General features: G+C 43.7%; 1 protein-coding gene across 2 annotated transcripts in view; it reads right to left on the bottom strand.

The window, feature by feature from the left end:
* The window catches only part of LOC115465637 (cystatin-like), an 80,737-nt gene extending 69,775 nt beyond the window's left edge, over window positions 1-10,962 (bottom strand). The window contains exon 1 of one of the 2 annotated variants that reach the window (XM_030196265.1): window positions 10,863-10,962. The gene's annotated coding sequence lies outside the window, so the exon portion shown is untranslated. The remainder of the gene's footprint in view (window positions 1-10,862) is intronic. The other variant, XM_030196266.1, reaches the window with a different exon arrangement.
* Between the last annotated feature and the right edge of the window lie 3,109 nt (window positions 10,963-14,071).

Genomic DNA, 14,071 nt, shown 5'->3' with positions numbered 1-14,071 from the left:
TGTGACTGCGATTGCGTAGAGAAGTTCTAAGAGGAAAGAAACAACTGCTTTACTTTAAGATCAGGAAAGAAGTACAAATATTGTACTGTTTACCTCTCTGAACAGTACTGTACTGTTTATTCAGAGAAAAGTACTGTAACTTCAACACTGAATTAAAGGTTGTGCAATAAAGCAAATAAGATATATACCAAGCTGCCTTGGTTCATTAAGCCTGGAGCAGCACAACAGAAGCAAAACACTCTGCAGGTCAATACAAGCAACAGCACAAAGCAGAGGTAGTCCAGAGAAGAAGCGGGACTCGGGATTCTCCTCAAATAAATGTATTAATCATTGACCCGACTTGGCCAAGTTTCAGCACTTATGCCTTCATCAGTGGTCTGCAAATACACATAGAAATAAATAATACATAACAGATAAAAATATAAATAAAAAATAGATGAACAAATATCACTACCAATACTTTCCTACAAAAGATCTTTCATAAAAAAGCAAGTGGATCAAATATATTAATAAAAATCACAATCCTAAAAATGAAAATACATAATAGATTCTAAATAGATGACAATGTGGAACACCAATACCCTAGGACATCCTGAAAAATGTTTTTTTTTTAACTTCCCTAAAGACTAAAAAATAGTCCAACACACATACTACTGCACTACACTCAGGTCCTTCTTTGCTAAGCAATGCTGAGGGTGTTTAAAGGAAGATGTAAAGGATTGCTTCTCAACCCTGCTTTGACCGACAATACACTTTGAAACCTTCTGTCTTTGACCAAAAGTAACTTTCCTTGTAAATACAAAAACAAGTTGGAACGTGGACAATAAGGCACATTTCTGACCAATTCAATTTGTGCAGGAGGGAAACAGAATATGCTTGGAGTTCAGGAGATGAGCCACCTGGCCAATGGTTTGTTTACTTGGGCCGAGGGAAACAGGATATGCTTGGAGTTCAGGAGATGAGCCACCTGGCCAGTGGTTTGTTTACTTGGGCCAGAAGCATGTGACTGCATCCTCATGTACATTCTTGTAATTTTCCTTAGCTCTGAACATGAGTTCTAAGCCTTATAAAAAGAGGGGCTTGTTGCAGCAGGGTTTTGAGGCTCATCTGTGGGTAGACGTATCATGCAAAAGACTTGTTCCTGGTCATAAGGAGACTTCGGGCTTTCGCAACAACGGGCCTCCCAGCTGATGAGATAAGGGCCTGAAATTCCTGACAAGTAGTGTTGTATGCATAATATGTATATATCTGTCTTATAGCTTTCTTTTAGTTAGATGATTTAATCATTGTATTATACAGTGGGGGAAATAAGTATTTGATCCCTTTCTGATTTTGTAAGTTTGCCCACTGACAAAGACATGAGCAGCCCATAATTGAAGGGTAGGTTATTGGTAACAGTGAGAGATAGCACATCACAAATTAAATCCGGAAAATCACATTGTGGAAAGTATATGAATTTATTTGCATTCTGCAGAGGGAAATAAGTATTTAATCCCTCTGGCAAACAAGACCTAATACTTGGTGGCAAAACCCTTGTTGGCAAGCACAGCGGTCAGACGTCTTCTGTAGTTGATGATGAGGTTTGCACACATGTCAGGAGGAATTTTGGTCCACTCCTCTTTGCAGATCATCTCTAAATCATTAAGAGTTCTGGGCTGTCGCTTGGCAACTCGCAGCTTCAGCTCCCTCCATAAGTTTTCAATGGGATTAAGGTCTGGTGACTGGCTAGGCCACTCCATGACCCTAATGTGCTTCTTCCTGAGCCACTCCTTTGTTGCCTTGGCTGTATGTTTTGGGTCATTGTCGTGCTGGAAGACCCAGCCACGACCCATTTTTAAGGCCCTGGCGGAGGGAAGGAGGTTGTCACTCAGAATTGTACGGTACATGGCCCCATCGATTCTCCCATTGATGCGGTGAAGTAGTCCTGTGCCCTTAGCAGAGAAACACCCCCAAAACATAACATTTCCACCTCCATGCTTGACAGTGGGGATGGTGTTCTTTGGGTCATAGGCAGCATTTCTCTTCCTCCAAACACGGCGAGTTGAGTTCATGCCAAAGAGCTCAATTTTTGTCTCATCTGACCACAGCACCTTCTCCCAATCACTCTCGGCATCATCCAGGTGTTCACTGGCAAACTTCAGACGGGCCGTCACATGTGCCTTCCGGAGCAGGGGGACCTTGCGGGCACTGCAGGATTGCAATCCGTTATGTCGTAATGTGTTACCAATGGTTTTCGTGGTGACAGTGGTCCCAGCTGCCTTGAGATCATTGACAAGTTCCCCCCTTGTAGTTGTAGGCTGATTTCTAACCTTCCTCATGATCAAGGATACCCCACGAGGTGAGATTTTGCGTGGAGCCCCAGATCTTTGTCGATTGACAGTCATTTTGTACTTCTTCCATTTTCTGACTATGGCACCAACAGTTGTCTCCTTCTCGCCCAGCGTCTTACTGATGGTTTTGTAGCCCATTCCAGCCTTGTGCAGGTGTATGATCTTGTCCCTGACATCCTTAGACAGCTCCTTGCTCTTGGCCATTTTGTAGAGGTTAGAGTCTGACTGATTCACTGAGTCTGTGGACAGGTGTCTTTCATACAGGTGACCATTGCCGACAGCTGTCTGTCATGCAGGTAACGAGTTGATTTGGAGCATCTACCTGGTCTGTAGGGGCCAGATCTCTTACTGGTTGGTGGGGGATCAAATACTTATTTCCCTCTGCAGAATGCAAATAAATTCATATACTTTCCACAATGTGATTTTCCGGATTTAATTTGTGATGTGCTATCTCTCACTGTTACCAATAACCTACCCTTCAATTATGGGCTGCTCATGTCTTTGTCAGTGGGCAAACTTACAAAATCAGCAAGGGATCAAATACTTATTTCCCCCACTGTATATATCTACACTAAGCATTGTAGATTTTAGCACCTCTAATAAAGGTCTCATTTACCTAATACGAATCCGAAAGAATCCACAGTAATTGAGTAGTCTGTGTCAGTGAGACAGGTTGTAAATCCATAGCAGTACAGGGTACGCTAGCGTTTTTAGAAAAACACTAAACATTAGCACGTTCTAAACACTAAAGATTCCCATATATTCCTATGAGTGTCTCTAGCGTTTAGCGCGCTACAAACTCTAGCACGGCTTAGTAAACAGGGCCCAAGTCTGTAAAGACTGCTTCTGCTTGAGTACACAGAAGAACTTGCAAATTTTAAATAGTACCCAAAAAAGGGGCTGAACGATACATATTTGCTATAAACCAACTAAAATTACAATAACAAAGAAAGTACATCTTTTATGTGTATTAATAGGACAGTCAACAACAAATCATATATGTAGATCTCTATTTTAAACTAATCAATGTGTTGTAACTAGATGTTCTCAAGTGATTTGGAGGAAAAGCCTCAAACACAGATAAGTACTCCTTTGTTGATACCAACTTAAGGGAGCACCATCCAATCATCACTGGCTGAAAAACCTCCTTTGTTGTGGCTATGACCCTTAACACATTCAAATTCATGTAATGTTATTATAAGGATCACTTATCTTTTTTGCCCTCTCTTGCCGTTTTATAGTTATTCAGTCTTTTTAACCCCGTTCACAGCCCAACTTCGGCCCGAGTTTCGCCTCCTGCATCAGGGTCCGCGGTGTTCTCAGACTGTTATCTGCAAAAAAGTGTTTTAGTTACTTCACAATGTTTTATCCGATGGACCTTCCCCCTGTGGTCGAACTCTCTCTCACATTTAGCATTTCTTTCTCTTTCCTGCTGTCGTTGTCAAAATGGCGGTGGGTTTTAAAAGCCCTTGACGTCAGACGCTGGGATACTAGTCCCTCCTCTTGCATTCAGGCCAAATTTGAATGCAAGAGGAGGGACTAGTATCCCAGCGTCTGATGTCAAGGGCTTTTAAAACCCACCGCCATTTTGACAACGACAGCAGGAAAGAGAAAGAAATGCTAAATGTGAGAGAGAGTTCGACCACAGGGGGAAGGTCCATCGGATAAAACTTTGTGAAGTAACTAAAACACTTTTTTGCAGATAACAGTCTGAGAACACCGCGGACCCTGATGCAGGAGGCGAAACTCGGGCCGAAGTTGGGCTGTGAACGTGGTTAAAAAGACTGAATAACTATAAAACGGCAAGAAAGGGCAAAAAAGATAAGTGATCCTTATAATAACATTACAAGAATTTGAATATGTTAAGGGTCATAGCCACAACAAGGGAGGTTTTTCAGCCAGTGATGATTGGATGGTGCTCCCTTAAGTTGGTATCAACAAAGGAGTACTTATCTGTGTTTGAGGCTTTTCCTCCAAATCACTTGAGAACATCTAGTTACAACACATTGATTAGTTTAAAATAGAGATCTACATATATGATTTGTTGTTGACTGACTTAGAGATACTCTATTAGCTCACACTTGTTTATAGAAGTTACTCTATTAATAGGACAGCACATGTATGGGTGCTCTAACACAGCACCTATTCTCTCCAACACAAGTAGACAATATAAAATCAAAACTACTCTGGAAGAAAAGGAAAAAGAGTAGTAATAAAAACCATCCAATTCTATTAAATTCAATTAATAACCATAGTAAGGGGCCAGAATGGAAAAAAAAATAGCAGCTTGCTCAAAAACGCATCCTGGACGCTAAACTTTGAATCAAAAAAGAGCTAATGCCTTGCAAATGGCGATTAAGCCTGGCATCCTGTCTCTGGTTAATAGGAAGTACTCAGTAGGATCCCAAACAATAGATCCATTTCTCATAGCTCCTTCCCAGGGATGAACAGTAACTTTGAGGTGTACTTCTGTAAGAATATTAATTTTTCCACTAGGAATTTGTCTAAACCCCTTTTCAACCCTGCTATGCTAGATTCCTTGACCATATCCTCTGGCAACAAATTTTACAGCTTGATTTTTAGTTGAGGGGAAAACACATTTGTTTTAAATATGCTATTTTTTGATCAATAGGAGCTACTGCGTTTTCAAAAAACAAAATGTCACAATTCTGGGTGCTGCCCTGCGGAGTACCACAAGGCTCCTCACTATCTCCACTCCTGTTCAACGTATTCATGGCATCCCTCCAGAACATCAAGATACAGAATGACAAACTCCTACTATTGCATTCAGATGACATTTTTCTGCTGACACCGGTGGATAGAAATCTATCAGACATAACTTATTGGGTATCCAACGGCATGGAATGTATCCAAAATTGGTCCACTGAAAACCATCTCAAGCTGAATACAAACAAAACCAAACTATTGGGGTTCTTAACTCAGACTCCGTTCCAGACACACTGTCTGTATCTACTAACCTATCCATAATGGTAGAGAAAGGTACTGGGAGTGATCCTAGATTCCTCATTATCCTTTGAACCACAAATCAACAGTCTATGGCAAAAAAAAAAAAACAAATTTACAAACTCAGACAGCTAAGACTGATCAGAACCTACTTCGACCAACCCTCCTTCACCTTACTTGTCCAAACTCTCATTCTCTCCCACACACAGACTACTGTAATTCCTTATATCTAGGCCTATCAATAAAAATTATGTCCAAACTCCAACTCATACAGAACATGTCTCCCTATCTGATCTTCAGACTGCGAAAATTCAACAGAATCACCCCCTACTTGAAATGACTATACTGGTTTCCCGTTCAGAATAGGATGCTATTCAAAACTTCCTGCTTGCTCTTCCAAATTGTATATGGATCAACCTCCAAATGCTTATTAATATATTCCCACACTTCATGTTTGGTAAATCTACAAGACTAACAGGTTTATTTTTGAAAGAGAAGGGCGCCCATCTTTCGACACAAATCGGGAGATGGGCGTCCTTCTCCCAGGGGTGCCCAAATCGGCATAATTGAAAGCCGATTTTGGGCGTCCTCAATAGCTTTCTGTCTCGGGGACGACCAAAGTTCACAGGGGCGTGTCGGAAGCGTAGCAAAGGTGGGAGGGGGGCCTAACAGATGAGCATCCTTGAGCGATAATGTAAAAAAGAAGGGCTTCCCTGACGAGCACTTGGGCGACTTTACTTGGTCCATTTTTTGTTACGACCAAGCCTCAAAAAGGTGCCCGAACTGACCAGATGACCACCGGAGGGAATTGGGGATGATCTCCCCTTACGCTCCCAGTGGTCACAACCCCCTTCCACCCTCAAAGAAAATTGTGTTTAATATATTTTGCCAGCCTCTATGCCAGCCTGAAATGTCATACCCAGCTCCATGACAGCAGTATGCAGGTCCCTGGAGCAGTTTTAGTGGGTGCAGTGCACTTCAGGCAGGTGGACCCGGGCCCATCCCCCCTTACCTGTTACACTTGTGGTGGTAAATGTGAGCCCTTCAAATTCCACCAGAAACCCACTGTACCCACATGTAGATGCCCCCCTTCACCCCTTAGGGCTATGGTAGTGGTGTACAGTTGTGGGGAGTGGGTTTTGGGGGGGGCTCAGCACACAAGGTAAGGGAGCTATGCACCTGGGAGCAATTTCTGAACTCCACTGCAGTGCCCCCTAGGGTGCCCGGTTGGTGTCCTGGCATGTGAGGGGGACTAGTGCACTACGAATGTTGCCTTGCATTTGGTCGTTTCTGAGATGGGTGTCCTCAGTTTCCATTATTGCCGAAAATCGGGGATGACCATCTCTAAGGTTGACCTAAATTTCGCGATTTGGGCGTCCCCGACCGTATTATCGAAACAAAAGATGGACGCCCATCTTGTTTTGATAATATAGGTTTCCCCTCCCCTTTGGCAGGACGTCCTGCGAGGACATCCTCAGGAAAACTTGGGCGTACCTTTCGATTATGCCCCTCCATTACAACTTCTGATATTCTGTTCTCCAAGTGCAAAAAAGATCTGCTTCAGCTCTATTTTCGTTCCAGGTTATTCCTCAATAGAACTCCCTGCCCACCATAATCTGCCAGGAACGCTCTTAGCCCACTTTCAGAAAAGAAACCTGAAATCTTCTACTTTGATAACTAATGACCCAAGTAAATCCGAGATTCATTCCACACCCCACGAGTTACCTAGGATAAAAGTCCAATGCATTGATTATGCGATTCTTGAGTGCAATTTGAATACTATAAACTCATGAATGACAACCGGTTCGGACAAAGACTATAATACATACATAAATACACGTATTGTTTATTTTGTAACTTTCAAATATTACTGCACATTTAAGTTTTTTACATATATATGTGTATTTATGATTTTATGTGAATATATTATTTTATGTTTTATTCATGTTGAAGTACTAAACTATAACTGTATGGTGATTTATATATGCAATTTTAATTTACATTTGATTGTTATTTTACGTTAGACCCCTGAAGCAGGCACTTGTGCACCGAAACACGGCCCATGTCGGGTCATCAATTAATAAAGGAGGACATTGATTATCCCGATCCTGGAAGCCCAGTATTTAGTAGGCCACATCTGTGGTGAAGAATCTTTTCTCAGTTTAAATTATTTCTCAAAACCTATTCTATCAACAGGCCTTTAGCTAAAATTTTCATCTACCTAGAGCTGGCCAGAGTACAGTAACTGAGTTACTATTCTGTGTTCTTGGTACGAATGTTTTATTCTGTCCTATTTATAATGGAGTTCTTTTCCTTGATTTTTTGTACACCGCAAATTTGCTTTCTTCTCTAGAGTTTTAATTAAAATTTTAACAAAACTATTCCCAGTATATATCCCTACACTGTTTACCAATTTCACTGGAAAACCTGAGGGGGTCGATCTTCAAGTAAGAGGAAGAAGAACACTTCACTCCTCCAACAAAGCCATGGAAAAAGAGGAAGTGGTGGAGCAAAGTCCTGACCTCCCTGGTGTGATACAAAAGTCCAGTGATTCCAGAAGTAAGTATACAGCTGCATAGCCTGCTGATGGTACAAACAGCAGTGTCCAGCCACATAACCATAGCTAAAGGGGTTTGGGGTTGCTGAGAAGCAGTAGTAAGTAATCTCTCAGCATGGCTGGCTAGTAGTGGCATAAATTCAACCCAATGAGCCCCTGCAGGTCAGGGAGACCTGGGAAAGAATGAGGCTGGCTCGTAGATGCCCCCCACATCTTCTGACATGGATTCTTCTTTTCTGATATTTATCTTATAAGCTCTTAATCTGAACTTCTGCCATGGCCAGCTAGGGCTTGAAAAAGAGAAAGAGGATCTCCCAGGCTGACTTGGCCTAACCAGGAAAGAGAAGTAAGAGGAGTTTAGACCAGAGAAGTTCTAGAAGAGTTTGTTTTGGATGTTCAGCTACATTTTGCAGGCACTCTTTGTGCTGTCCAGAGCACAGGCATAGAAAAGTTGGCTAGTAGTGGCATAAATTCAAGAGATTTGGCAGGTTTGGGTTCAGAGATGTGAGGTATGCAGTTTCTACAGTGGAGTTTGGGTCTCTCTGGCAGCACCATTCTTTGCCTCAGCTCTCCATGTCCATTTGGTACTAGTAAAATCCAGACAATGCTTTTTTTTGGCTATACACCGAATACTCCTAAACAGGTGCATAGCCAGACATTGGGTCTTGGGGAGGCCTAATCACAAGGTAAGGGGGGGGCACAAAACTTTGTTCCACCCTACTGATGCTCTTTGCCCCACCCCCAACCACCTGAGCTGGTGGGGTCCCCCAAGTCCCACCAGCAGAATCACTCCTCCACCCATGGCTTACATGTTCCCAGCAGTGGCGTAGCCAAGGGTGGGCCTGGGTGGGCCCAGGCCAACCCACTTTGGGCTCAGGCCCACCCAGTAGCAGCACACCTATGAAGTGTCTGGCAGGGATCCCGAAGCCCCACCAGCTGAAAATTCCCAACAACTGTCCTTCCTGCATACCAGCCTTCCCTCTAATGTATTCCTGCCTATGCGGAAAAAGGAAGTTGCATCAGAGGGAAGGCTGTGGGGCCAACATGAGCAGTGTGTATTAGTTGCTGCTCGCTGCCAGTGAAAATCTGCTATTTAAAAGGTATGGGGGGAGGGGGATGTTTGAGAGACCATATGGCATGCAGGCGAGAGAGAGAGAGAGACCAAATCACTTGTGGGACAGGGTGGAGTTCTTCTGCCCACTCATCTTGGGCCCAGGCCCACCCAAAATTGGGTATGTGGCTACGCCCCTGGTTCCCAGGGCAGCAGTTGCTGTGCTAGGCCTCCCCCCCCCCCCCCCCCGCCCCCAGTGCATGCTCGGTTTCCATGAAACCAATCATGTGCATGGGATGGGCCTCTCCTATGCAGGTGAGAGGGAGGTGGAGGCTAGGTGTGGCGGCAAAGAAATATGCAGGATGTGGGTAGAAGAGTGCTTCTGCTGGCAAGGCTTCGGGACTCCTGCCAGCCAGGGGACTCAACCTAAATTGGGGGACCCACCTCCAAGGCCCCTGGTGGCTATATCCCTGCTCCTAACGTCCTCTTGTATCCATGCAGTGTTTGAATCATGGGGTGCTTTCTACAGTGCTGCTGTGGGAGCTACAGAGAAAGTTATAAGGAGTTAGCATACAGTCTAAGGAAGCACAGGTTTTACCAGAGCCAACTGGATACAGAGGGAAGTTGAGAAACAGAAAAGCAGAAGCAGACCCAGTACTCAGGGCACTGGCCAACAGAAAAGCTCAATATTAAGACAGATGGAGATAGTTCATTGAAAAATGAGGGTCGGGGTCCTAGACTTTAGGAAAACAACTTTGTCAAGATGAGGGAATGCCTCAAGGAGTCATTTGTTGCACTGGAACAGGGGGGGGAGGGGGAGTAGAAAAGCAGTAGGCAACCTGAAAGCAGAATTTTTTTGTAGTATACATTTTAATTATCAAAACATGTAACAAAGTATATGAACGTATAGACACAGATACAAACTGTATTAATAATAAAGATTTACTTAAGTCATTTATACAAGATGAATTTTAAACATAAATAATTGAATACTTATTAAATGTACCAGTCGATATTCATAAGGGCTGGCAGCCTGACACACTCAGATCAGCCGCTGATATTCAATGCTGGTGCCTGGACACAGCTTGGCATTAAATATTGGGGCCTAATTCTGCCACTGGCTGAATACTAACTGGTGAGTCTTTAGGAGACAAATTGTAGGTTGGGTGGAATATACATTTAAAATAAGTATCACACTTGTAAATATAGTGGATAAGATACATAAGTAGAAATTAATATAGAATTTTCAATTTTAAACTCTCCAGAGTCTCTTAATAGTTATTTAAAATTGAACATGAAAAAAAAGTAACAATTCTATTAATTTTTGAAGGACTCCATAAAGTTTAAATGTTTCATTAACAAAAATATTTTCTCTGATTTTGTTAGTCCAAGAAAAAAAATGGTACAGAATTTTTACCTGCAGCACTTTTTAAGTACAGCAAGATTATCATTAAATTTAAATTGAAAGGGAATATAGATAGTTTATAATAAAGAGATTGCATAATCTTTCAGACTGGATAAGATTACCCTTGAACAAATTAGCTGCTTAACCCAAGATCTGCTTTCCCCAGTAAGAAAAAAAAATACCCTTATTTTACAGATACAGAGGACTTGTGGCACAACATGTTGCAATAAGCACCTTGTGAAAGTAGGTTTGATACAATAATTAAAAAGTTAGGCCCCTGTTTACAATGCCACGTTAACGAATGGCAGTGAATGGGCTGTGTAGGCAATGCAGCACAGCTTTGTAAACAGGGGGTTAATGTGTAAAAACTAAGTTTTGTGCAATTTGAAAACTGATCCCGGAACAACAGTAGTATCTAATACCATGAATACTATGACCAGCAAGGCCAGTCAAGGCTCAGGGACAGAAGAAGATGAGGGTTAGCATTGAAGGAGACCCAGTACACACCAAGCTTCCCAGAAAAGTGCAGAAAGTGAAGTAGAAAAGCTTTCTTACCTTAAAGCTTCAGGCTCTGAGGATTGGAATACTGTGCTACTAGGCTGAGCAGAAGCTGTGGAGGAGAAAGATGACACACAACCTAATGGTTTACCTAAGGACAAAGTCAGATGCTTTGGGAGAGGTAGTTCTAGGTGTACTTGTAGAAGGGAGCAGCTTGGCTGATTAACTCCTGAGGCAGCTGTCGCAATTGCAGGGGAGCAAACTATATATTAAAAACCTGGAGGCTGAGGTGAGGCAAATTACTTAGGCTGCAAGTGGAAGACTGAAAACAGGCTGTGTTCTCTTTGAAGTAGAAGCTGTTTGTCCTAAAACAAATGGGAGAGACTCTGAAGCTAGGTCATTTGGGCCACAAAGAATGAGAGGTCTTTAGAAAAGTATGTATAACTGGGTCAATTCCTTTGAGAGGCGAAGGGAATGGTTAGGGAAGTCTGGCCCTGGGGAAGAAGCATGGATTGCCTCAAAACAAGGAAGACCAATTTCTAAGTAAGGTAAATTGAATTAGTTCAAGAAGGGTTGCCTTAAGCCGGGAGAGGCTGGAAAGAAAGTAGTACAAAGGTAAGTTTTGGAATAGGAAAGGGCTTAAAGAAAAAGAGAGAGGTTTGTAATGTGCTTTAGAAAGCTGCTAAACTGGAAAATCCAGAAAGTAAAGGCTGGGTGGAGGAGTTTTGAGCAGTTTTTCTTGCAGGCCTCTGGCAGATACACATTCCAAAAACTGATATATTCTAATTAATAAATAGAAAATAACATTATTTTTCTACCTTTGTAGTCTGGTCATTATTTTGGTCCCAGTCTCTGGTTTCTGCTTTTCTCTGTCTTCTTGTCCATTTGGCACTTCTTTCCTCTTCATGTCCAGATCCATCTTCTCTCTGCATCCCTATCCTACCCAGCATCACCCCTCTGTCCTTGCCTCTATCTTCCCACCTTAGTAATAGATTACAGTTGAGAAGTACTCAGACGCTACCTCTTGACTATCCATCAATGAAAAATATAAGATGTGGCTATATTTGGGAAAGAACATTTGTGTATCAATATTTGTGTATTTGTGGAACAATAATCCAGTTCAGATTCAAAAAATATAATCAAATAAACTTTTCTATAAGGTACTCAAAACATATTTATTATTTATTGCATTGTACCCCACATTTCCCACCTCTTTGCAGGCTCAATGTGGCTTACAATACATCGTGGATAGTGGAAATAAGAAGAGAATAGACATTTGGTGTTACAGAAGGATATTGGGTTACATGGTAATAGAATACATGATAGTAGTATGACAGAAGGCATTATTAAACATTTCAGGATATATGTGTGGAGCTTTACATGTGTTGATCTTTGTGGTATATCTTGTCAAAGAGATGGGTCTTCTGTAGTTTGCGGAAGCTGGTCAGTTCATAGATCGCTTTTAGGTTGCGTGGCAACGCGTTCCAGAATTGCATACTCATATAGGAAAAGGTTGATGCGTGCATTAATTTGTATTTTAGAACTTTACAGTTGGGGAAATGAAGATTAAGGAATGTGCGAGATGATTTTTTTAGCATTCCTGGGTGGTAGGTCTGACATGTAGGCTGGGGCATCGCCATGGATGATTTTGTGAACTAGGCATAGGCGTAGACTGGGGGGGGCGAGGGGGGCCAATGCCCCCCAAACGACGACGAGGCGACGCCGCGCCATTAGTTAAAAAAAAAAACATGCAGGCACGCGCTCCTCTCCATCCGCTTGGCTTCCCTGCCCTCTCTGTCTGCGTCCCGCCTTCCTCTGACGTCAGAGGAAGGCGGGACGCAGACAGAGAGGGCAGGGAAGCCAAGCGGACGGAGAGGAGCGTGTCCGTCTACCCCTCTCTCTTCCTCCCTCCCTCCGGCGCAGGCAACAGTCTTTTTCAGCGTTCCTGGCAGCGGTAGCGATGTACAACGCTGCCTTCCGGCTCTGCCCCAAAGGCTTCTCTTCAAGTTCCTGTTCCCGCATAGGTGGGAACAGGAACTTGAAGAGAAGGCTTCCGGGGCAGACCGAAGGCAGCGTGTACATCGCTACTGCTGCCAGGAACGCTGAAAAAGCTGAAGACTGTTGCCTGCGCCGGAGAGAGGGGGTAAACGGAGTCACGATCTTGGACCTCGCGGGGGGGGGGGCAGTAGAAGGAAGATGGATGGAACTGGGAGGGGTGGGGAGCAGAGGGAAGAGGGATGGTACTGGGAGGGGTGGGGAGCAGAGGGAAGGAGCAAGAGATGGATGGGACTGGGAGGGGTGGGGAGCAGAGGGATGGACCAGGAGATGGATGGAATTGGGAGAGGTCAGGCACAGCAGAGGGAAGGAGCAGAAGATGGATGGGACAGAGGGATGGTGAGCATAAGGAAGGAACAGAAGATGGATGGGACTGGGGAGGGGTTGGGAGCAGAGGGAAGATGGATGGTACTGGGAGGGCTGGGGAGCAGAGGGAAGGAGCAAGAGATGGATGGGATTGGGAGAGGTCAGGCACAGCAGAGGGAAGGAGCAGAAGATGGATGGGACGGAGGGATGGTGAGCAGAGGGAAGGAACAGAAGATGGATGGGACTGGGAGGGGTGGGGAGCAAAGGGAAGGAGCAAGGGATGGTTGGGACTGGGAAGGGGTGGGGAGCAGAGGGAAGGAGCAAGAGATGGATGGGACTGGGAGGGGTGGGGAGCAGAGGGATGGACCAGGAGATGGATGGGATTGGGAGAGGTCAGGCACAGCAGAGGGAAGGAGCAGAAGATGGATGGGATGGAGGGATGGTGAGCATAAGGAAGGAACAGAAGATGGATGGGACGGAGGGTGTTGAGCATAAGGTGGGGAGCAGAGGGAAGGAGCAGAGAGTGGATGGGACTGGGAGGGGTGGGGAGCAGAGGGAAGGAGCAAGAGATGGATGGGACTGGGAGGGTGGGGAGCAGAGGGAAGCCTACTGGAAAGAAGACACTGCATAAAACAGAAGACACTGGGACCAAAGCGAATAGAAAAACTAAATGATCAGACAACAAAGGTAGATAAAAGTATTTTATTCATAAATTATTAATTGAAATGAGTCAGCTTTTTGAAATGTGCATCTGTGATATTTTGCCTGTAAATTTCAATTTCTTCCTCCATATTAGCATATTCATTTGCATATGTATATATGCAAATGATATGCTAATATGCTCCGGCCATTCTTTGCCCCCCCCCCCCCAAATGAAACAGTCAAACTACGCCTATGGAACTAGG

The sequence above is a fragment of the Microcaecilia unicolor genome, chromosome 3, assembly GCF_901765095.1.
Source record: "Microcaecilia unicolor chromosome 3, aMicUni1.1, whole genome shotgun sequence".
Taxonomy (NCBI): Eukaryota; Metazoa; Chordata; class Amphibia; order Gymnophiona; family Siphonopidae; genus Microcaecilia; species Microcaecilia unicolor.
The sequence above is the reverse complement of the archived record's forward strand: the minus strand, read 5'-3'. Positions and strand labels throughout refer to the sequence as shown.